This window comes from Ambystoma mexicanum, chromosome 5p (genome assembly GCF_040938575.1).
Source record: "Ambystoma mexicanum isolate Mex_15411 chromosome 5p, UKY_AmexF1_1, whole genome shotgun sequence".
NCBI lineage: Eukaryota > Metazoa > Chordata > Amphibia > Caudata > Ambystomatidae > Ambystoma > Ambystoma mexicanum.
In genome coordinates, this window is record NC_090930.1 from 884,282,018 (window position 1) to 884,307,898 (window position 25,881).

The 25,881-nt window shown below is 52.1% G+C and overlaps 1 protein-coding gene across 1 annotated transcript in view; it reads left to right on the forward strand.

The window, feature by feature from the left end:
• LOC138481266 (fibrous sheath-interacting protein 2-like) overlaps window positions 1–25,881 on the forward strand; it is a 2,966,522-nt gene that overhangs the window by 1,032,497 nt on the left and 1,908,144 nt on the right. The window lies entirely within an intron of this gene.

The window sequence follows — 25,881 nt, forward strand, 5'->3', positions numbered from 1 at the left end:
CATGTGCAACCCGTTTCCTCCACACTCGTTTGTTGTTCCTGCGTGGTACTTTAATTTAGTGTGACCATTTCTCATGGAAGCTCTGTTTGAGCCCGTGCCTTCATGTTCATTAAGGTTGCTCACACCAAAGGAGATTTTCCTGGTGGAAATCACTTCTGCGAGATGGATGAGTGAGCTCCAAGCATTATCTATTAACGGTCCATGCTTGGTATTTTCCTAGGAGAAAGTGGGCCTCATTACAAGTTTGGCAGTCCGGTAACAACGGTGCCGATAGCACCGTACCAGCACCGTTAACCAGACCGGCACATACAGGCCTTCGGTGGCGGAAACACTGTCAGTGCAAAGTGACCCCCATGGTGCTACCGAACCCATTAGCCCCGTGACCACAAACAGCGTGACGACTTGCCGGAGCTCCCTGAATTACCGGCACACCGTTATACGAGGTACATTACAAGTACCATGTACACAGAAACACTGCCATAAAAATGGCGTTAGCACCGTGAACACAGCGCCTGTAATACCTGGACCGCTTAGCAGGCGTTAAACAGTGCCAGGTGAGCTGCAACAAGCCCCAGGTGTGCACAATTAGGCCAGCTGTACATCATTGGCCACTGGGAACCTACAAAAGGGCCACATCCACACCCAACCCACCTCCCAACACAACCATGCTGGCAGTCAGCATGGCAGCATTTGGGATGGGGAACCTGCAAGTAGCAGTGGAGTTAGAAGCAGCCCTGAGGCAGAGGGGGAGGCGTAGGGGCAGGAGGCAAATGAGGAACCCGGTGGCCATCCCAAATATCAATGTACAGCAGGTACCACCCCACAGGCATCCAGCAATACCCTGTATCAGGCCCTCACCCTGGAACCTGACCCCGAGTCAAATCCACACGTTTTACCGGCTTGACAGGGCTACAAGTATCAATTGTCACCCTCATCGATGAAGACATCAGCAGCACAATCAACATCCAGGCTGCTATATCACCCCTCCTGAAGGTAGTGTCAGTACTGCACTTTCTTGCCACTGGAACCTATCAGCACACTGTTGGGGAGCTGCACGGGCTGTCACAACCCTGTTTTTCAAGGATTCTCTTCCAGGTACTGGATGCGCTGCTGCGTCATGTTTCAGACCCCATTTCCCTACCCCGAACCCCAAAGTGGCCTTCCATTCCCTTGCCGGAATGCCCAATTGCATTGGTGCATTAGATTGTACGCATGTGGAGTTGACTGTCAGACATGCAATTGAGGCGATCTATCGCATTCGGAAGCAATTTAACTCACTCAAGGTGCAGGTCTGTGATGCACAACTACTCATCACACATTGCTGTGCACGTTTCCCGGGGTCCGGACACGACTCAATGGTATTGCGGAACTCCATGTTGCCAGGTTGTTGGGTGAGTAGAACTACCAATGCATTACCTCTGTGTAGTGGGGGGGGCAATAGACAACCACCAGTGTCCCTGGCTGTTGGGTGAGTAGAACTACCAATGCATGGCCTCAGTGTAGTGGGGGGGCAATAGACAACCACCACAGTGTCTCTGTCTGTTGGGCGAGTAGAACTATCAATGCATGCCGTCTGTGTAGTCGGGGGATTGGGGAATAGACAGCCACCACAGTGTCCCTGGCTGTTGGATTAGTAGACCTACCAATGCATTACCTCAGTGTAGTGAGGGGGTGGCAATAGACAACCACCACAGTGTCTATGGCTGTTGGGTGAGTAGAACTACCAATGCATTACCTCAGTGTAGTGGGGGGGGTGGGCAATAGACAACCACCACAGTGTCCCTGGCTGTTGGGTGAGTAGAACTACCAATGCATGACCTCTGTGTAGTGGGGGGGGGGGGGCAAAAGACAACCACCAAAGTGCACTGAGCTCACCGCTGCAACAGGGAAATGGCAGTATGCCATGTCACAGGAATACATAGCCTAGTTAATTGGAAAAGAAACCTAGCCATGGAGTGGCGCAACATGCAATGCCAACATGTGGGTGCAAGTATCTCCACTGGTGAATAAATAGTAGCTACACCCATGTGCACAATGGCTACACATTGTGCTGTGCGCAGTAGTCACTTCACTCGTGTGGGCTGTGTCTGCCTGACGCAGATCTTGCCAGCACCTTACAATACATGAGGCACCTACTACATCTGAATACACCATTGTGTCAATTGTAATGAATGAGACATGTAGTTGCCTAGCAGCACATCACAAATGGAGACATCCGACAAATCAGTCTCTGTAGGAATGTGCGGCCCAAGTGTGCAGAATAGAAAAGTTCTTCAAAGTCAATATACCAGATAGCACATTGTCATCTGTGGGTTGTACTAAGTTGTGTGCTGATCTCATACTGAGAGTCTGTACATGCTATCATTGGCAAAACAACCCACAAACACAAACATGTCTCCTCACTGTCATTCCCATGCAGGTGATGCCGGATATGCACTCACGCCATGGCTCCTGACACCCATCCGACAGTCACGGAACCGGCATCAGGAGGCCCACAACCGGGCACACATACGGACACGGGCATGATAGAGCGGACCCTTGGACTGCTGAAGGCCAGGTTCTGCTGCCTCAGCCCATCTGGCAGGGCATTGCAGTACAGCCTCGTGAAGGTAGGCACAATTGTGCTAGCATGTACCATGCTGCACAATATGTGTATACGCAGGAACATTCCACTGCCCCCAGACATGCAGCCAGCAGATGAGGATGAATAGGATGAAGACGATGATGATGGGGTGGGTGTACAACTAGGCCGGGGTGCCATTGATGTACTACATGCACAGGGAGCACTTATTGACAATTTTTTCTGATTAATTTCAAATGCACATGGTGCACATCAGTTTGTAACACTTACATTAAATGATTGATACACACACGGAAGAAGATTGTCCACTCGTAATTCACATTTGCAAACCAGTGTATTAAGAAAACAACAATTTTCCAGCATGGGGTCTGGCATGGATTCACATGCTCATGAATATTCCCCGTCGTCAGGCTGGGAATCCTCGGTAAAGAAATAATCAGTATCAGTTTAGTTTCTGATCTGTCTTTCTTAGTAGTAACCAATCACTGGTCTCTGGGTCATACTGCCCCCAGCCAATGACTGCCCTCACCCTAAGCCCCTCCCCTGGCAGCCATCCTCAGATTTTTACCGCACGTTCAAGTGTTGGGAGTCCTCGTACTATAGCTCTCGAGCTTTTACTGCGTTTTGCGTTTTTTCAAAGAGTTTTATCTAATTTTTCGGTCAATCGAGCCTCAAGCTCCACCGTTTCTACTTCCGATTAACGGGGACCCGTTTCAGAAATTTCTACGCCCCTCAAGTGCGGAGTTTTCGTCAAGTTACGCTTTTTGGAGGATTCCAGAAGTTTCTGAGGCCTACCTCGTGGACATGGCCCAGGAAAAGGGAAGCTCGACACCCGGATCCAAGCTGTTTAGGAACTGCCCTGGATGCGGATTACAGAATGTGCTCAAGGAGGACGAGCATTCGAGATGCCTCTACTGCCTTCACGAAGACAAAACGCACGTGGAGAAGGACTGTGCGTTTTGCATGAACATGACGGATCAGACTATGAGGGATCGTCGGATCCGTCTCGCCAACTGGCTGAAAGGAAAGAGCCCAGCAGGTGAGAAGAAGAAGAAGTCCGAGCGGTCTTCTAAGTCCTGTGAGGGCGCTCCGGCGATGGGGGCCCAACAAAAGGCAAAGCAACGCGAGTCCACAGGCACCGGGAGCGCCGAACGGTCAGGCTCCTCGGCTGCCAGGCAGGGCGCACCTTCACCAGCGCCATCATCCACGAGCCAACGCTCTGGCTCGGGGAAGAGAAAATCCGAGAACCCGGCTAAGCTTCTGGAGAGGCCCCGGTCGATCTCGAAGGAACCAGCCGAGGGGGAGCGAGGCGGTGACCCCCACCCCCGAAGGTGAAGGCCTCAAGCGTGCACAATGTGGTGCAGGCCTTGATTCACCCGGCTAAAGCCTCCACCGAGGTAGTTGCTGCGGCCCTGGCAAAGCCTGTGGAGGCTAACCCAGTGGAGGCGACCTCGGGGCCCAGAGTTTCCCTGCCACCACGGAGGGAATCCTCTTTTCAGCCCATCGAGAAGACCCCTGTGAAGACCCCAGTGGAAAAAGAGGGGGGGCGCTGGCCGTTACGGACACAGATACAGCCTCCGAGGAGGAGCTGGTTGAAGTCGTGAAGGACCTCAACAAGAAGTTTGAGGAGGTCCGGTCCCACGGGAGGAATCCCGACGAGGAGGACGAAGAGAGTGACGGTGGCACCGACGAGGTTCCTGTCGAGGAGGAGCAGCCAGTGCGCCCGTCGCAACCTGAGCCACAGGACAACTCGGTGGCCATTTTGATGGCAATCCAAACCGTATGCACGGAGATAAGGACGAGATTGCCTCTACCCCCAACGGTTGACCCAGCAGAACCGGGCCCGTCGGGAAGCCCCCCAAACAAGAGGAGGAGAGTTCATCCACCCCTGCCCTTTCAGCCCTTGCGGCCCTCTCAGCCTCCATCGTCTTCCCCTGATCCTAGGGAGGACACGGGAACAGATATGGCCATGACGGGGACAGATGACGACGGTGGTGACGACGGGATGGGCCTTCCATCACCACCCCCTCGGGCCTCCCCGCCCGATGAAATTGGCTCCTTCCACGCCATGATTGCCAGGACATCTGAGCTTTTCCAGCTCTGCCCCGAAGAACAGAAGAAGGAAGGCTTCCTCTACCAACGGCGCGAGGCCAAGAGGAAGACGGTCCTCGTGGTGCCGTTGCTGGATGACATCTGGGACGAGGGACTTGCTCTTTTGAAGAACCCGTCCATGCCGCCTGCCAAGAGTGACCGGTACGAGAAGAAGTACTGGGTCCCCGACGCTGCCCCTTTGTGCCTTAGGGCACAGCCGACCCCGGATTCGGTCGTCTCGGCGGTGGCCAAGAAGAAGGCGGCGGGGGCATCGGCTTCAACTTCCCCACCAGACGGCGAGGGAAAGAAACTGGATGCCATGGGACGACGAGTCAACTCGTCTGCGGTGACGACGATTAAGGCGGCCAACGCCCTAGCGATTGTGGCCCGCTACGACAGGGAGTTGTGATACAAGATCGCCCCCTTGTTGGACTTCCTACTGGACTACAAGAGGGCAGAGGCCCTGGAGATCCTACAGGAGGGTGAGGTGGCGTCGGACCACGCCATAACGGTAGCCACGGACATTGCCGGCACCGGGTTCTGCCAGTTGGGCAACAGCGTTTGCCTTCGACGGCGGGGGTGGCTCAAGGCGACAGATTTCCGCCAAGACATGCAGACCAAAGTTTTGGACATGCCCTTCGACAGGAACAATCTGTTTGGAAAGACATTGGATGAGTCACTTCAGGCCATCAAGACCAACACGGAGACGGCCCGGGCCTTGGGAGTTCTGCAGCAACGAAGTCCGCCCTTTCGGAACTCCGGAGGCAAGCAAGGTGCCTCCAAAGGATTCGGCGGTGGCTCCTCGACGTACCGTCAGGCGGCTCGCTCCTCGTCGCAAGAGGCCTACAGAGGACAAGGCAAGTCAGGGGGATCTCGCCGTCGTCGCCTGGTAGGCCGAGGCCGCAAGGCCGATGCCAATCAAGACTGAACCGGCCATAGCATCGGGCCCCCACCTGAGCACCCCGGTGGGAGGCCGGCTGGCGAAGTTCGTCAGCGTGTGGGAGTCCATCTCCACCGACCGTTGGGTGCTGGATGCCCTGGCCCACGGGCACACTCAAATTTCTAAAAAAGTGCCCCTGCATTCCTCCCGTTGCCAGGAAGGAAACCCACATCCCTCAACTGCTGTTGGAAGTAAGGGCGATGCTCAAGAAAGGAGCCATCGAGCTCGTCCCAAAGAGGCTCCAGGGCTCCGGAGTGTACTCAAGGTACTTCCTCGTGAGAAAGAAGACAGGAGGATGGCGTCCCATCCTGGAACTGCGTCGATTAAACAAATGCATCAAGGCACAGAAGTTCCGGATGGTCACCCTCCAGCACATGCTGGGCCAGCTGGAGGGAGGCGACTTCCTATCGTCGCTGGATTTGGAGGAGGCTTACTTTCACATCTCCATTCTAAAAGGACAATGAAAGTTTCTCAGGTTCGTGGTCCAAGGATGGCACTACCAGTTCAAGGCCCCTCCATTCGGGTTGAAGTCGGCGCCCAGGGTATTCACCAAGTGCCTGGCACCAGTGGCGGCGCGGCTGCGCCTGCAGGGGATCCACGTCTACCCCTACATGGACGACTGGCACATCCGGGCAAGAACAAGGGACCTCGCAGTCAAGCACACAGCGAAGACCGTCCAGCTACTCACGGACCTGGGATTCTCCATCAACTTCCATAAATCCCACCTGGTTCCATCGCAGGTCGCACTGTTTCTGGGAGCCAAGCTCGATACAGTAGCACGATTGGCCTCGCCGTCGGAGGAAAGGACGAAGGCCATCCAGGGCACGGTGCAGCGTTTGCTGGCCACGGACGTGGCCAGGGTGAGGTCCATCAAGTCCCTTCTCGGGATGATGTCCTCATGCATCTACCTGGTGCACCTATGCAGGCTACTGATGCGTCCTCTACAGGAGTTCCTAGACGCCCGTTGGATGCAAGCGGTGAGCAGTTTCGAGGACAAGATCCCGCTCAATGAGGTTTTCTGCCAAGCAATTTGGTGGTGGGGCCCCCGTGCGCATCTCGCGGCGGGCACAGACTTTCAGATCCCGGCACACCAGGTGACGGTGACGACGGATGCCTCCTGGAGGGATGGGGGGCGCACACCGGAGATCTTCACGTGAGAGGCCTTTGACTCCCGGAGGAGAGGCCACTCCACATCAACATCTTGGAGCTCCGGGCAGTGTTCTGGGCCCTCAGGTCGTTTCTCCCGTCCATCAAGGGCAAAGTGGTGAGGATCTTCACCGACAACACCACCACGATGTTCTATATCCGGAAGCAGGGAGGGACCAGATCCCCAGCCCTATCCAAGGAAGCCCAGGATCTGTGGCATTGGGCCGTTGCCCAGGGGATGTTTCTGGTACATTTTCATCTAGCAGGGATAAAGAACACCATCGCCGACTCACTCAGCAGGGAGCTGCGCTCGTGCCACGAGTGAGAACTGCGTCAAGATCAGGTGGATCGACTCTTCCAACGATGGGGCAAACCCCAGATCGACCTATTCGCGACGGCGACGAACTCCAAGTGCCAGAGGTTCGCCAGCAGGTTTCCCCAGCGGAGGAGCATGGGCGATGCTTTCTCGTTCCCCTGGGACGGCCTGTTCCTGTATGCATTCCCACCGTTGCCGTTGCTACTGTGACTCGTCAACCAACTCAAGAGGTCCCTGTGCAGGATGATCCTCGCCGCACGGGCGTGGCAGAGACAGATCTAGTTCCCGGACCTTCTGGACTTGTCAGCGTCCCCACCAGTCAAACTGTCGACCGATACAGATCTTCTCTCCAGAGAAGGAGGTGCCATCCTTCATCACGACCCGGAGTCGCTGAACTTGCAGGACTGGCTCCTGCAGCACTAGTGTTTGGAGGGTACGATATCCCGGCGGACTGCAGAGAGGTTCTTGCAAAGGCCACGGCGTCCTCAACTCTCAAATGCTACGGATACAAATGGAAGAGGTTCTCTGTCTGGTGCCGCGCACAGAAGATTACCCACCTACGTATTACGGCCCCTCAAGTGCTACCGTACCTACTGTCGCAGGCCAGGGCTGGACTAGCGCATGCTTCCATCAAGATACATCTGGCAGCGATTTCCCGATACACCAGAACTACAGGACGGTCATCCCTGTGGTCTCATCGCCTGGTGAAGGAATTTATGAATGGACTGTTCCGATCGTTTCCGCTGATGAAGGCTCCAGCCCCGGGGTGGGAGCTCTACGTGGTGCTGACCAGGCTCATGGGGCCATCATTCGAGCCTCTGCATTCGGCACCGTTGAAGTTCCTGTCATGGAAAACAGCGTTCATTGTGGCCATCACCTCCGCACGACGGGTGGGAGAGATCCAGGCCCTATCCTGCAAGCCTCCATACTTGACTTTCCACGAAACGAGAGTGGTGCTTAGGACACACCCCTCCTTCATGCCGAAGGTGCCGTCGGACATCCATCTCAACGAGCCCTTGGTGTTGCCAGTTTTCTTCCCGTCGCCTTCGTCGCCGGCCGAGAGGACTTTGCACTCGCTGGATGCAGCTAGAGCGCTGAAGTTCTACGTGGACCGCACAAAGAGTTTTCGGAAGACATCACAGCTTTTTGTGAACTTTGGACCTGTGCACCAAGGGAAGGCCCTCTCGAAGGCTTCCATTCACAGATGGCTCTTCGGCTGCATCATGCAGTCACCGGTTGACAAACCGACCGTTGCCCGGCCGTCCGAGAGCCCATTCTACCAGAGCAATCGCTGCTACCACGGCGTTCTTGTCTGGTGTGCCCCTACTGGATATCTGCTGGGCTGCTACGTGGAGGTCGACGCACACCTTCACAAGATTCTACTGCGTCGACCGGGATCCCAGGGAGGAGTCCAGGGTCGGCCAAGCAGTGCTGCGCAACCTGTTCGCCTGAGTGGGCCTGGTGAGGAGGTAAGAGTTGCTTAATGTTGAGTTTATGTAATGCTTAATGTTGAGCCTTGCCACCTCCCGTGGTTGTGCATGTGTGTACTGCTATGTATTCTTATATTCATGAGCATGTGAATCCATGCCAGACCCCATGCTGGAGAAGGAACAAGTTACTTACCGGTAACTGTTGTTCTCCAGCATGGGTCTGGCATGGATTCACATGCAAACCCTCCCTCCTTCCCCTTTGCGGCTCTTCACTTGGTCATACTGCCACTTTACGTGCTACCAAATCTGAGGATGGCTGCCAGGGGAGGGGCTTAGGGAGAGGGCAGTCATTGGCTGGGGGCAGTATGACCCAGAGACCAGTGATTGGTTACTAGTAAGAAAGACAGATCAGAAACGAAACATACTTATGTTTTCTTTACCGAGGATTCCCAGCCTGACCACGGGGAATATTCATGAGCATCCATGCCAGAGTCATGCTGGAGAAGAACAGTTACAGGTAAGTAACTTGTTCCATAGGAACAGGTGCAATGAGAAAACATGCCCACGCGTAACCTCCCCAACGTACCCACCCACCGCCCAGGGCCCAACTAGCTATTCCCACTATGGAGCACCCCCACATCCCCAACGTACCCACCCACCGGCCAAGCCCCAACTAGCTATTCTCACTATGGACCACCCCCACATCCCCAACATACCCACTCACCGCCCATGGCCCCAACTAGCTATTCCCACTATGGACCACCCCCACATCCCCAACATACCCGCCCACCACTCAGGCCCCAACTAGCTATTCCCACTATGGACCACCTCCCCAACGTACCCACCCACCACCCAGGCCCCAACTAGCTATTCCCACTATGGACCACCCCCACCTCCCCAACGTATCCACACACCGCCCAGGCCCCAACTAGCTATTCCCACTATGGACCACTCCCACATCCCCAACGTACCCACACACCGCTTAGTCCCAAGACACAATATGGTAACGTGTAACTTCAGTATCTCAGAGTACAGTCTATTTCTTGCCACGCTTGGGCCCATGAATGTCCCTTGGAGTTGGCCCAGACAGCCGTGCGGACCTCCTGCTGTAGCTACCTCCCTGAGAGCTTGATGGAGTGGTGCTGGTGGAGGGCATAGCGGCTCATTATAGCCTGCAGGGCCAGTGACATTGTTTCAGCAATGTTAAATTAAACGCTGTTGCCCTCCCGGGCCCTTCGGGACATCAACATGTTTGAACTTGCATAATGGCCAATGGCACGTGCTAACATGCGGACTGACTTCTCGTTGCTCTCCCGTTGCAACCGTGACTCCTCATGTTGGAGCCTGGACCTTACTACTTGGATTCCCTGTCAGGGCATGATGCTCACTTTGGTAGTGTGGTCCTACAGAGTTTCCTGGTCTAGGTGTTGTCTTCTCGCTTTTCTCCCTCCTCTAGATCTACATATTGCTATGGGAGTCTATCAAAGATGAGGAACCTGTGGGAGGAAGTAATCCATTAAAAGAACAAATTACTTATCTCTCTGTAATGTTCTTTCGGATCGATGTTTCTCCCACTGATTCCTCATCACCCTCCCATCCGCCCCTTCTGGTGGATAGCTTGTACACCTTATCTATTCTACAGTCCCTCAGCAGCTGAGTGCTTGGAAAAAAGGCTGAACTGAAATCATGTGGCATGGTGGCTCTATATAACGCTGGCCACAATGCCATACCTCTAGTTTGGGGAGCATAGAGGTGCAGAGCAGAGACAATGCAGAGCAGTGCCCTATCCCCTGTTGCCAAAAATGTTTCCATTGACAGCTGGCACTGGAGAATATCATAGATGAGGAATCCGTGGGAGAGATATCCACCAGATCGAACATTAACTAGAGTAAACAATTTGTTCTTCTAATTATAATGATATGTTTTTTAAGAACGTGTTCCCAAAATGTCCAACCAGCCTTCATGTGCTACATGTTGGTAAATGAGGTTGAGTTATGTTCGTGGCAGATCCTCATGGCTCAGCAACGGTGTTTCAGGACAAGAGGTGACTGTACTGACAGGTGCTTGGACTCAGAGCCGACCATTGCCTTCATTTGAAGGATTTACTTCTTTTTGAGTATTTCAGCGAGTACTTCTTCTGAAAACACTATACATGTGTGTTTTCGGTCACATAATGACTCAAGATATTTAAGTCACCACGTATAAGAGAAATGGAAAAGAACACTACATTGCAAGCTTGCAGTGCCTGTTTCCCATCAATGTATCACTGATTCTTCATGTTTTGTTGAATCAGAATTGAATCAGACTGACACACTCCTTTATGACTGCCAGGTCTTGAACTGTCAGAGCATTAGTTGGGTACTTTTTTTAATGGCTTCTTATATTCCTGCACACCACTGTATTTAGTAGATAGACAACAAACCAGGCATCTGCCGTGGTCCTGCTGGAGGTATAGTTAGACCTCTTTGTTTTCAGTTTGGATAGTATGTCAATTTTATCAAATTGAAGATGTCTCAGCTTTGGTGCCTCAAAGTCGATCTGGAGTTCCTATGTTATTACTGCCCACTTACTTACTGTACTGCAGTCTCCTCCTGTGCTATTAGGGTTGCAAGTGAGGTTGTCAGAAAACATCACATTGGCAAGGGGATTGCTACCTGTGGTGCTGAAGATATACATTTTGGGGCCTGAGATTCTGTGAATGCCTCATTCATGGTGCTACAATGCCAAAATAGTGCCATTTGTGATCTGTTTGGACCCATTCATTTTAAGTTGTAATTATCAAGAAGTGTTTGTTCGGGCCAAAAATAACTTGACAAATATTAACTGCCCTAAAATTCCTGTACAAGCCACTTTGTTATCATTCAGTTCAAGGAAATATCAATTTCAAAATAAAAAACACCCATAAAATAAACACAGCTAAAACTAAACAATGTTGTCTTCTTTCTTTTTTCTTTCTGCTTAAATATCTGGGTTCTGCTATATGATCCACCTCCCATGTTTCTTTACCTTCACCCTACCTCTAATTCCTCTCTGGCGCCTGTTAGGAAATATTTCTCTGGGGCGGGGCGCTGTTGCGCCGAAACAAGATGGCCGCCTAATCGCAGTGCTCTGGACTGGGAGAGCGCAAAAACCTAAAAAGGTGCCCTAATATACTGCGATACTACTCTACACTGGCGGTATTTGTGGGTGAACCACCAACCTACCGCTCTGCCAACTCCTGGACCCAGGCTTCCCCCAGGGGCTGAGCTTTGAGCCCTGTTCGGACTGGGGCTGTGGTGTCATCTCCGAGCCGCGTTACGGCTCCAGGAACTGCAGCTCTCCCTGATACCAGAGAGCGCGGCGCTGCAGGCCGCTGCGGGGGAGGGGCGTTGCAGACCTCCCGGGCGGCCCGAGCGTTCCACGGATGGCGGATTCACCCGGCATCTCCCGGATCCAGGCTCCTGCTCTGCCGCTCACCACTGAGGACCCCACTCTGGCGAGCCACCACCCCCGCTGATCGACTTCGTGCTGGCCTGGGGGCTCCGAAGTCCCTGCTTCCTGGCCTCGCATGGTGGGCGACGAGGACGCCGACACAGGTTCTCCTTCATATACCCTGCTTCCTGCTTACCTGTTGTGGGCCCCGTTTGGACTGGGGCCTTGGTACGCTGGCCCGCTCCACGCTACGGCTCCTGGATCTGTGGCTCCCCCCGACACCGCTGCGGAGGAGGGGCATCGGGCCCTCTCGTGCGGCCCGGGCGGCCACCCTTGACCGGAGCTCCACTGGCTTTACGACCACTGCGGCCCGCCAATTTCTCGGGGGCCTGGAGGCCCCGGAATCCACCCGCCTCCTGGTCCCACCGCCGCGGGTCCTCTCTCATCCAGCCTACTCGCCTGCCCTCCCTCCGCTGCCCCCCTCACATGGAACACAGAACGCTGCTCACAGCAGGGTAGGGAGCACGGGGGGGTGTCTTTGCTGGCTCCGTGGCCCACTGTGCCTCTGCGCGGCGGCGGATCTGCGCCAGGCCCCCCGCTCTGGGGATATCCTTCCTGAAATTGGACACGTACTGCGGCTACGGCCACCAGCTTCACAACCTTGGCCTCCCTGCGCTCTTGCAACCCAGGGGCAACCTGACTGGCATACTGGGCCCCTGAGTCCCCCCGCCTCCTGATCTCACTCGGGGGGAACGGAACCGTCACTGCAGGTCCTCTATCCTCCAGCTTATCTACCTGCTTTTCCTCCGGTGCCCCCCTCCCACGGAACACAGAACTCTCCTTGCGGCAAGGTGGGGGACACGGGGGGAGTCGTCCCTCTGGCTCCGGTGATCCTGTGCTGCCCGCTTCGCTCACTACAGGCGCGCCCCGCGGCCCGCCACGTCTCTACTCAGCTCTGCGCCGAGCCCCCTGCGCTTGGGGCGCCTCTCCTGAAATCGCTCTCTTCCCCCCCACGTGCACTGTGGGGGCGCATACTACAGCTGGGAGCCCGCACCGCACTGCTGCTCCCCCCCCTTTCCCTACCACCTGCTGACTGTCTTGGTGTGGTGCCTGCCATATACCCTCACTTATACGCGGCGACGTACTTGGCTGCGCGGATAGCCATCACGGGCCCGGTTGTGCCGTGGACTTTGTGTATCTCCTGGTTCACTTGACCTACACCGGCGGCCGGCCTGTACTACTGCTAATTGCCCTCCCGCCCGCTGCCGGTGCATTGTCTGCTCGCCTCCCCCCCTTGTAGTGTGACATCCAACCCGTACCACGGGAGCTCTGTCTGGTCGTCTCACACCTCCTCGCAGTGAACCGCCTGCTCTAAGTTCCTCACGACTGTGCTCTCGCCGCTCCCCATCTATAGCACTCCTGAACTTATAGCTCTGCTTTCCACCATGACTAAGGGAGCCGGCTCCAATAAGAAGCAAAGTTCACTAAACATGTTTGCTAAGACCCCCTCTAAGTCACTTTCTGATCCCCCGGAGGAATCACCGACCACCACTGCACCCTCCACCTCTGACGACTCGCAGAAAATGCTAGAGTACATACGAGAGGGTTTCACCACACTCCACACTAAGTTAGACGATATGAATGGGACCATCTCGTCTACTAAGGCCCATATTGAGAGGACGGACAGCAAGGTCGCTGAAATTGAGACAAGGGTTGGCACCGCAGAGGATGACCTGATTTCCTTGCGTACCGCTGAAACCACCTTGACCAGCCGGGTCTCTGCGGTCGAGAAGAAAAATAACGACCTCGAATCCCGCTCCAGGAGGAATAACCTCCGCATTGTAGGTATACCAGAGGACAACATTCATGAGCCTATGGAGGAGTACATAGAGCGCACCCTCCTGACGCTCTTGGACAACCCCAAGCTGTCAGCACAATTTGCAGTGGAGAGAGCCCACCGATCCCCGACTGCCAGGCCCAGGCCGGGTGCTCCGCCCTGTCCCATCATAGCCAGGATCCTCAACTTCCGCGATCGTGACTCCCTGCTCCGGGCGGCCAGGGCCAAGGGGGAGCTGCATCTGGGGGCGGCTAGAATACACTTGTATCCGGATTACTCGGTGGCTGTTCAACAAGAGCGTAAAACCTTCCTCGCGGTGAAAAAAAGACTTTGAGACTTGGGAGTCAAGTACTCCATGCTCTTCCCTGCCAAACTGAGGATCGAACATTCTAATCAAACGTATTTCTTTACCATCCCGGAAGAGGCTTCGAAGTTTATAGACGAACACATACCTGGCTGATCTAAGCAATGTTAATATGTCTCACATGCTCCATCATCTATTATCATACCTGCGCCATGGGATCGGACCGCCACAGCGCTCCCTCCCTCACTGTGAGAACTGCTCATCGTAGCCCACTACTGCACAGGTTGCCTCTGGTTCCCCTTCACCTTTCCGTATAGGCGATGTTTCGTTACCATGCTGTCTCATCAGAGTTCCTATTATCTGTTTCTTGTTGGACTCACAGCTTGGACATATCCTGCTCTCTCAACCCATCCACCTCTGTGTCATGTTCCTACACCCTGGTCCCTCACCAACCATGATTTTGCATGCTCCTCTCTTGCGTTGTAGCGGACCGCACGGTCCCATCCTGTTTCTCTGCGGGCCCTAGCTTATGGTTCGGGTACCGTGATGACCTGCACCCGCTCTATGTTCTCCACCTTTACCTACCACGTAATATAAACCTCCTGACGCTCTCCCCAGTCCGGCGGCCACTGGCCGGCTGCTAACAGTCCCCCAGGCACCGATGCCTAAAAGTTCACGGTTGTTCTGGTTTTGTTCGGGTTTCATCCCTCTGATTGGGGGAGGGATGTGGGTGGGGGGTTGGAAGGGAACGTTCTGGTTTAAAAATGTCTTGACAGCCTCCGGAGGCACCGCAGACACCGCGCCCAAGCAATCCACATATACAGTCCACCATCTACATACACCTAAGGTACACAATTTTCACGACCCTGGAATCCACCCTTGCTTATTCCACCGCCATTCATATGAAAATGGCTGATACCTCCTTGACTTTTATGAGCTGGAATGTCAGGGGATTAGGCAATCATAAGAAGATGCGGCAGATCCAGCTCCACGCCGAACGCCACGGAGCGAAGATCCTTTGCCTACAGGAAACCCACGCTTGCTCGGAGCAATGTGAGCGATTCGCCAGACAATGGGGCTCCCAGAGATACTACACTAACTATTCTACTCAGAGTCGAGGCACCCTTACCCTAATACATAGCAGCCTCAAGTTCACCTGTCATCAATCCCACATAGACCCACTTGGTAGATTTGTACTCATCACTGGTATACTGCAGCGCCAGGAGATAATAATCCTGAATATATATACGGTCCCAACGTTGACGACCCCGACTTTTACCATCACCTAGTCACGTTACTTGAGAGCTACCCCCTGATCCCCATCATATGGGGCGGGAATTTCAATACTATATTAGACGTCACCTTGGATAGGGCCGGTTCTCGCCCTCGTCAACTGTCTAGAGCGGCCTACTCGATCTTGACCTCGCTCCCCCGCTTGGCACTGGTGGACGCTTGGCGCCTAATGCATCCTGATGACCGTACTTACTCCTTTTACTCCTCAGTACACGATTCCCACTCTAGAATAGATAGATGGCTGGTCACAGACTTAATGATTAGATGCGTAACTAGCTTAGCCATTCTCCCCAGGACACTCTCGGACCACTCACCAGTACTAATTTCCTTAAATTGGGGACCTGACGCCAACAAACCAAGGCTGTGGAGGTTGAGCCCTCACGCGCTCCTCGACCAGGTTTTCGCCTCTGAGCTTGAATCCTCAATTGAGGAATATTTCGAGATTAACTTAAATTCCGTCTCTACACATGCCGTGCTATGGGAAGCCTTCAAGGCACACACGAGAGGAGTCGCCATCTCTAAGAGCAGTGGTATCCTTAAAACCATCCGTGCCGACATCGCCACCAGCGAATCGGCCCTATCTGCTTATGAATCACAGTATGCTGTAGATCACTCCCCGGCCACCTTGGCAAATCTGGGCACTGAGCTGGACAGGTTCCGTGGCCTTGCTGAACGTGAGGTTAAGTTCCTGGACTCCCCTCGGTTGGCGAGGAAATACGGCGAGGGTGAACGCCCCGGCAGAATGTTGGCTAGACTGCTACGCCGCGAACTTGGTGCCCCCAGCATACCGGCCATTGCTAGATCAGATGGCACACTCGCCACCTCCCCTCAGGACATCAACTCTGAGTTTCTCGCATTTTATTCCTCCCTATACTCGGAGGTCGACACCTCCCAGATAACCGAAATCAACTCCTACTTAGAGAACCTCCCGTTATCAGTCCTATCAGCCGAAACTAGTGCCTCCCTTGAGCGGCCCTTTACTCTAGAAGAAATCGTTGGGTCCATCGAGTCACTGGCAGCGGGGAAGGCCCCCGGCCCCGACGGGCTCCCGATGGATTTCTACAAATTATACAAAGCCCAACTAGCGCCGCACCTGCTGGCCCTGTGGGAGGAATCGTGCGAATTGGGCATACTCCCTCCATCTCTCTGTGAGGCACTCATCACGGTGCTCCTCAAGCCTGGTAAAGCCCCCACGCAGTGTGGCTCCTATAGACCCCTCTCCCTGATTAATAGCGATTTTAAAATGTTTGCCAAACTCCTTGCCAACAGCTTGGGACCATATATGTCCCACATTGTTCATCCAGACCAAGCGGGCTTCGTCCCGGGCAGGTCCACCTCCCTAAATTTAAGGAGACTCTTTAATATCCTTAACAGAATCGACCCGGCCACACATGCAGTGGCTGCCACATTAGACATGCATAAGGCATTTGATTCAGTTTCTTGGAAATACTTGTGGTATCCGTCCTCGAGAAATGTAAATTCGGCCCCAACTTTCGCACCTGGATAAAGCTCCTTTACACTGCCCCGTCAGCCAAGGTCCGTACAGAAGACAGATGCTCTTCCCCTTTTCAGATATTTAGAGGAACACGTCAGGGATGCCCCTTCTCTCCGTTTATTTTCGCAATTGCCATGGAACCTTTCGCTGACATGATCCGGCAGTCACACTCACACAGAGGGCTGCGCACGTCTGGCCAGACTGACATAATCTCCCTTTATGCTGACGATACCCTGTTGTTTGTTCGATCCCCCGAAATTAATCTTTTACCGATACTGATAGATGTGGCTCGATTTGAGGATATATCAGGCTTGACGGTCAATTGCTCCAAGTCTATATTATTCCCGCTCACGGACTCGACGCAACCCCCTAAGGATCTGCATGGGTTCACCTGGGCTTCTCCTAGCTTCACCTACCTGGGAGTGGTGGTCTCCAGGCACACGTCATAGCTACGAGACGACAATTATCACACTTATTTAACCAAGCTCGAAACTAAAACCTCAAGCTGGACTAAGCTTCCCCTTTCACTAGCGGGCAGAATAGGCATACTCAAAATGATCGTATTACCTCAATTATTGTATCGCTTTACCAATCTCCCCCTGTGGCCTGGGGATACCTTTTTTCAAACACTGCGCACCATATGCAACACATTCCTTTGGCACTCAGGGGCCGTTCGGCTCAAATTGAGTACACTAACTGCCCCTAAAGCGTTGGGCGGCTTTAGCGCACCCGACTTCATCAGATACTGGGTGGTGGCCCAATCACAGTTTGCTGCATTCTGGTTCAACACTACTGATCCCCCCATCATGTCCGCCTTGAGAAGCTGGCTGTCTGTGACCGAGTGATTGGGTCCCTGGTCCTCCGCCCAACCTCCCCTTCCTTAGACTCTGCGAACCCGGTGGCTTGTACGTCCCTGGCGTTGACTAAACTCTGGTCCATGGTCGGTTCACCCCGTCCGTTTCACGGGGACCTGCCCCTGTGGAACTTCCTTCCCGATGTTCCACACATCCCACTTTCGGTAGTCACCCGCTGGGCCACTGCTGGCTTCCTGACTTTACGTGATGCCTTTGAACAGGGGAACTTCATAGAATGGTCTGACCTCCCCCCCCTACTCAGGCGACGACCTTCGGTGTGGCTACAGTACTCTTCACTTAGAGCACATCTCAAGTCCACCTATCCAGACTTCCCCGCCTTGCCCACTGATGAACCTATAGTGGAGGAGCTCTGCTCCTATCTCTCCTTCAGGGGTAAAGTGTCGCGGCTCTACTCCTTACTCCAGACCAGAGCGGCCCCCCACTTTACCGAGCTAAGACGCAGATGGGGGGAGGACCTTGATGCCGAAATAACTGACGAGAGGTGGGCTCGGATGTGCGCCAGGACTCACGAGGTCTCCTACAATACTAAATTTAAGCTCATTCAGTTCAAAGTCTTACACTGGTATCATCATACACCCGCAAGACTTCACCGCATGTTTCACACCAACCCCCCTACCTGTCCTAGGTGCGGCGCAGATCAGGCCTCCTATATACACATGCTATGGCTATGCCCCCATCTGTCCCATTTCTGGCTAGACATCTGCTCTACATTATCAGACATTCTAGATCACCCAATCACCCCACCCCACTGCATTGTTTATTCCACGATTTCCCACAGCTCCCCCGCGATGCTAAGAAATTGGCAGGCCTCTGCATGCTACTGGCAGTTCGCTGTATACTACTTTGCTGGCTTCGCCCCAGAGCGCCCACCTACGCCCAGTGGCTCAGATCGGTCACATGGGCTCATGATACTGAGCAGTCCTGGAGTGCTATACAACATCCCCACTTTAGACCAAGGGACATCTGGCTGAGATTCCGTGACTATATTTCTGCCATGACCTCGCCCCCCACCTCTTCTTCTACATCCCCAGATGCTTCCCCCTAAATACCATACTACCCCGGGGCATGTATATTACTCTCTGGGTGTTGCCGATTATTGATATGCTACATTCATGTAATTGTATATGTTTCTTCCTCATACTGTTTGTAAATTATGCTGGTGCCTTGTGGTCTTCCTCTGGTCCTTTGTTTGCGCTGTCAAGTCAATAAAAAAGAGTTTTTTTTTAAAAAAAGGAAATATTTCTCTTTACTGCACCTTTCCTTCAATCTTTATGGGAACCCCAAACTTTTTGGTTTTATTTTTTAATCCGACCTGAACTTTTTGCAGTGCATTGAAGCCTTAAGCTTCACTACCCTGGCCTTTGCTCATATGTTATGGGGAAACTGATATGTCCTTCAGGTTGTCAGTACTGGGAAACATTGTTTCCCTTAGTAGTGTCACTATGTTACTACTTTTGGTTATTTTTGTGTCACTTGTGGTAACTTTTTATCATTGTACAATGCAGCTTAAACTGCAGTACAATGGGGTGCATTTTTGTTTTACCCCAGACTAACACATTGGATTTTTGGTTACTCTAGGTGTGCTTAAAGTATAGGCTGGTGGCAGCAGTGACTTTTCCCCACGTTATGGGGATTTTCGATTTAGGTTTACTACATTTACCACGTTTGGCTACTAACTGTGGTTACTGGTCAAATATTGCTGTGCCACAAGATATTTCGCCTGTTCTTTTGCCATCTTGTCCTTTAGTCCTTTTGTCCTGAGAGCCCAGGAAAATCCCTATAAGCACTTCCAGTGCCTGGGAAAGCAGAGCTTTTGGTGGGCTACTGGAGGGCTGTCTGTGTTTGCTGGCAGGATGTGGACTGGGTCTGCCTCACTTCAATCCACAAACTCGTTTCAGTGTGTCTGAGTGGTATGGATGAAAGTTCCCACCAATAGTCCTGATTGGACCACTGCTTGGAGGTGTGTGTGTGGCCTGGTCCTGCTATTGGCTAATGGTAGTTACAGCTCTTACGTGGCTTTTAGGATAAGAAGAAGACCCCTGCACCCATTCTTCAGAGATCCTGGAGAAACCTGAAAGAGCCAAGTATCCTATCCAGCTATGAGACCTGCGAAGAAACCTGAGACCCGACTAAAGGAGGCCTGACAACCAACTTCTGGTGCTGTCCTGGAGAAGCCCTGTCTTGCTCGTGATCTTTAGTAGTCCTGCAAAGGAGCTACGACCCTTGGAGTGGAGGGACCATCCATTCCTGACGTCTGCTCGCTGCCCTGCCAAAGAACGCCTTAGGAAGTGCCCTGGAACCGTCCTGTGGCTGACCAGCTTTGTTTTTGGGATACTGTGCTGCCGGCGTCACCGTACTGAGCTTCGGACTGAAACATGGGGGTCCTCAGCTGGCTCTACAAGGCTACCTCCTGCGATATCCCGGCATCCTAGCATCAAGGGGACCCGAGATAGAAGGGAAAGTCTGACCGCGGTACTGAGTCCTTTTGCGTCATCGTGCGCGGTGACCACAGTCTGAAAATTGCTTACCTAACCCGAGTCCAGTCCTGAGAGGGGTGCCACATTTTTCTGCATTCTTCGAGAGTCCTTGCAACAGTAAAAGACACCAACCGGATATCAGCTCGAACCTGCAACCCCTCGGAATAGAAAACTGCAACTTTTGGAGGGAAAAGCAATGTCGGACCCTCTTCCTTTGTTCTGCCGAGCCTGGGGAAGAATCAGAGTACGATGGTAATTTAGGGTTTCTAACCTACCCCTATACTCCCATTATAAGTCAATGGGTTTATAGTAAAGCTTTTGTATAACGCTTTTGGCTTTGCCATTGCTTGCTTGCTCAAGACATCTGACTGTTGGGCCCACTTTGCAACTTAGGGCTGGACAATTTTAGTTAGGGATCATCTCTGTGGACCTTTTCTGTGCATAATACTTGTCTAACCTTTCCTTTGCAGGAGTTTCTGATATATATTATGCCCTATAACAAAGTGAATGCATATATGTATTTAGTTTGATAGTGTTGTGTGATACATCTACCTGCTAGTAGTCAATTTTCTATAGTGTGTTTTGGCCATAAATAAATAATTGTATGTTTATACATCCTGTCTAAGTGTAATCTGTGATTCCCATTGTGTGACCTCATTGTGGACCCCTTACAAGTTCACCCCTCTGAAGAATTTAGCCTAGACCGCCTGTCACTGCTACCTAAACTGGTTTGGCTACAGCTTCCCAGAGTAGTTCCTGTCACAACATAGGTTGGCCTTCTATACATCTGTCCAACAGGCCAGAGTATAAAAATCAGTCCTAACAGTGCCCAGCACATGGCCGCTTCAACCTGCGTTTCCTCTGTTTCAGCCTCTTTACTCCTTCCCTTACAGTGCTACTGTACATTTTCCCCAAAATATATATTAATAAATGCACAGATTTAATTTTCATTTGCTAGTATATATTCACTATGTTCAGGAAGGGCTGTGAAATTTTTAGAAAAAATATGTTTGCTTTGTAATTTTACTAAAACAATTCCCTTTTACACCTTCAGAAGAGGATGTTTCTCATTGTCTCATTTTCATTTTATTTTATTGTTTAAAGCGTGGACGTAGCTTGAGAGCAGCGGAGCGTTGTACAGGATGCGGGTGGCCAACATTTGGGCTGGCATCTTTTAACAGTAGCTTAGTACTCTGTGTTGGGGACTGTGCGTTAATCTGCTCGCCCATTGAGATTAGTCCTTGGCCAGTTGTTGTTGAAGAAGCCAGGTTTTGAGAAATGTGTGAAATTGGAGAATTGTGGTAACCTTCCTAGTCGATATTGTGATTGAGTTCCAGTGGGATGATGCGTGACTAGAGAAGGATTGTTTGTGGGTCATCACTTTGTGACTGAGTTATAATTCGAGCTGTTTGGTCGATTTGCTGCTTAAGGAGCATGTGCCACCAGATATGTGGCACTTAGCTGCCAGGCACACTGGTGTACTACTCGTGACCTCTCTGCAGATGATACATGCAGTCTTGAACAGTATCCTGGCCTGGAGAGGAAGCCAATGTAGTTTGCATATACTGAGGTTATTCAGTAAAAGTGCTTTGCATCCATAATAAGGTGGGCTGTAGTGTGGTAGTCTGCTTTTTAGGGCACAAAGTGAGCTGCTGGGAGCCGTCTCAGGGGTATTTCCCCCATAAATGTGCAAGGCTGAAGTGGCCTGCTCTATGTTTCGGAAGTCCCACAGCAGGATAAAGGATTTGATTTTGCAAAGGATGGAGAATTGGGGCTAGGCGTTCTTACCTGTGTGTTTCCGGAAAGACAGGCTGCTTTTAATGTTGAAGCCTAAGAATTATGCTGAATCTGAAAGTTGCAGATCAAATTGCTCCGTGCACATACCTTTGAGCCATTGTTGGATGAGTTGTGTTGTAGGGTGACCGATGAGAACAAGCTCATTCTTTGAGGGGATACTTTTGAGATGGACAGTCGACATCCAGGACTGGATGATGGTTAGGTAATCGCGAAGACAACTGATGTCTGTAGGCTTTTTGTTTTCATGTGCAACTGAGTATCATCTGCATATTGATGGATGGCTATATCTGGATATTTGATCAGTGCGCCCAGAGAAATGTAAAAGGTAAAAATATCTGTGAGCAAAATGGAATCTTGGGGGACTATGCAGGAGAGTGGGAATCACGTAGAATGGAACATGTTCATCTGGAGGACAAAGTGGAGGAGCCGTGGTCAATGGTGTCCAATGCAGCATAGAAGTCAGTGGGGATGAGAAGGCTGTGACTCGCGGTTATATACAATGCCCTCTAATGAAACGCCTGACAACGCAAGTACCATGTATATTATTAATTCAGAGGGTGAGAGCATGACTGACGCTACTAATTGTATTGATCTAAGTGGCGCCAAGGAAGTAGATGAAATAACTCTTTCCAATGATGTATCTGTTAATGAGTTTGTGTGTAATGGACGGGATGTTAGCGATGTTAGCCTGGAACAACACATAGTACAGCAAATGCTAAATAAGGATACCTACGAGGTAATAGGAGCTAAAATAGAAGTAATGTGTACAAGTCCTGAACAGGGTGCAAGTAGGAATATGATGTCTGACAGTATTACTGATTACGAAGCTCATGAAGTCTAAGAGATCAACGAGGACCTTAATCTGAGCACAATGAGTTGGGATGTTCAAAGTTTTTGAAAATCTGCTGATGCTTTTGGTAGCGCGATGTGACAGCATGGAGAGAAAACTTGATGTGCAATCAATCTTGTTGCACAAAAGCATTAAGAGAGGGAGACAACTAACTAGCAGTAGTTGTTCCAACATTAGTAGGAAAGCTAATAGCCCCCTTAAGAGTTTCCTTGATGTGGCAGCTCAAACTGAGTTAGTTGATGCAATGCAATTGAATGATTCCTACACTGTCTCTACTATTAAGAAAAGTGGATCTAGACAGTTGTTCCATAAGAATGGTGTTTAACCCAAACATCTTAAAAAGAAAGTTTCACAAGCATTTATGTATAGCTCAAAAGGCAAGTCAAAAGACTCTAATGGCTTTGTAGTATTATTGGACTCTAATGTGTCTGTAACTACAACTGAATTGACTAATGCGCAAGACGCTTCTTGCATTGAGAGTCTTGTGCCGCCCCTGCTATCCACTGACCCAAAGAATTGAATAGTCCAAGTGCACCTACCTAGGATTGCAGCCAGTGGCCCTCATAACAATGAAAGGACGGTGTGAATGATATTCGTAACTACTTAAATGAACCAGTAGATGCTGTTAAAAAAGTGTATGATGCACAGAGTCAGTCCGTGGTTACTAATCAACAAAAACCTGTAATGGGCACAGTTAACGTAGCTAATAAATCTATTACGCTTATCTGGCCCCAGAGGGAGCGTCAGGAGCTTCTGGGAGGATGGTGCTGGGACGTGCATGTGAAGTGGTCTACAGGCACTGCACCTAAGGTGAAAGAGTAGTGTGGTTACTGACTAAGCCCGGGTTCCCCTCCAAATCTCCTTGCCCACCCCTGGTGCCCCTGTACTTCTCAATGGGCGTTAGCTCACCTGTGGGTTCACAATGGTGAGCTCTCCATCCTGCTTCTCTCGCAGGGGCCCTATGCTCCGGTGTAGTTGTGCTTCAGTTATGCGTGGAAACACCAGTTACTTTACTAGTGCTTTAGTGCTCAACCTTAGACTGGCTGCAGTGTGAGGTTGTTCCTTGCTGGCCTTCAGTGCAGAGAGGCCAATGGAATTATCTGTGAGACCGGGCTGGTCTACTTGCGGTATGTTGGTGGTGTTCTTACACTCGTGGCTACTGCGCAGGTAAGTCTTGTGGCTGGCGCTGCTTGCACGATGTTGGAAAGCCTCCAACAGCTGTGTGTCTTAGGATCAGCTGTTTGCTGGCTCTGTGTGCGTGCTGAGAAAGTGTTGCCTGTGCGCTGTACACTTTGTTGTGGGGCACTGGGCAGCCCCGTGAAGTTCCATGAGCCCCCTCCCTCCACAGACTCACTTGGGACAGATCTGCCTAGTTCGAGCTCCTCGTTGCTCTGCGCGGCCGGGAAACGCCCGCTTTATTTAAAAGCATGCGGCGGAGTGCAACGTCACTTCGCTGTGTGCTGAAACCCTTAAAGGGGCAGCACCCCTTTTTCATGAGGACAAACAATAAACAACAGAACAATGCTAATACTAAAACACAACACCCACAGCAAATCAGATCAAAAATGGACCCCATTAATTACAGCCACCCGAGTCCCCTTAACACTGTAGCAACCCACCGGGGTCACTCGGACTCACTGTTCCAACACATAGTCACTGAGGCGAACAGGTTTCCCTCGCCCTGTCCTCAGGGGGTACCTCCTGCTCGCCTCCTGGAGAGGGGATCCCTCTGCGGCCATCACGCTGACCGGAGAGCAGGGAAGAGAGGCCACACCCCTGCCCTCACCTGGAACCTCTGTTATGTCCTTGTCCGGGGGCACCTCTACCCGAGGTTCCCCTAGTCTTTTAAAGAAGTTTACTTTTCGGGTGACAGATGCCTTGCCATCGGAGGCCGTTACCATGGACCCCTTGACGGCCACCACATCTAACGGCTCAGGCTCGTAAGTTAGTGATAGATTCCTGTGTGGGTGCCTGTTTCTGATAAGCACCTCATCGCCAGGCATAAGTTGCTGAGATCGGAGACCTCTTCTCTGGTTTTCTTGTTCAGTCCTTAACCTGCGGTCACATTCCACCTGTTGATCATCAATGACCGCAGGCTCCTTTTCCCCGACCTCAGGTATCAGTCCTCTCGGGCATCGTTTGAATAGGGCTTCCACCGGGGCCACTCCCGTAGATGTGTGTGGGGTGGTCCGGTAAACATGTAGAAACTGGTAAAGAGCCCTTTCTAGGCATCGGCCTTGCCCCTGCGCGATGTGGAATACTTTGGTGAGAGTTCCCATCAGTCTCTCCGCCTCCCCGTTTGCCCTGGGCCACAGCGGGGTGATCTTCCTGTAATGAACACCATAGCCCTCCATCAGGGCTGCGAAACCCTCGCCCTGAAATGGCACCCCATTGTCCGAGCACAGAACCTTGGGGAGTACATTAGCCGCAAAGGTCGTTTCCATGGCCACCACCACATTCTCAAAGGCCACCGACTCAATGAACTCGACCTCAGGGTATCTGTATCATTCGTCAACCACCGCCAGGAAGTGGGTGCCCCGTGTCGTGGAGCCAAAGTCTGCATGCATCACTTCCCATGGTTGTGTGCCTCGGGGCATGGCTTCGATGGAAGGCTCTCTTTGCGCTGGAGACGCCGCCTGGCACCATACACACGACACCATGAACTCCTCCACCCGTTTCTCCAGCTCAGGAAACCACACCTTTAGCTGCAGACGAGCTTTCATCTTGGCAGCCCCTTGATGACCTTGGTGGGCCAACCCAATGACCTCCTGGACCTTCACTTGAGGAACGACGATCCATTCACCCCTGAGTAGGATGCCAGACCTGGAAAATGACAGTTCGTCCCTCACCTTCCACAATTGTTCAAGTGTGACCTTCGCCTCCTGCTTCCGAATCGCGAGAGAATCCAGAACCGCCTTCCAGGATCCCTGCTGCATCGCAAATTTCAGGATGAGAAAACACTCATCCTGGGCCGCAGCCACCTCAAGGTCCTCCAAGGGCAAGGAGTTGGGAGTTGCCGCCTCCACCACCAACTGAAC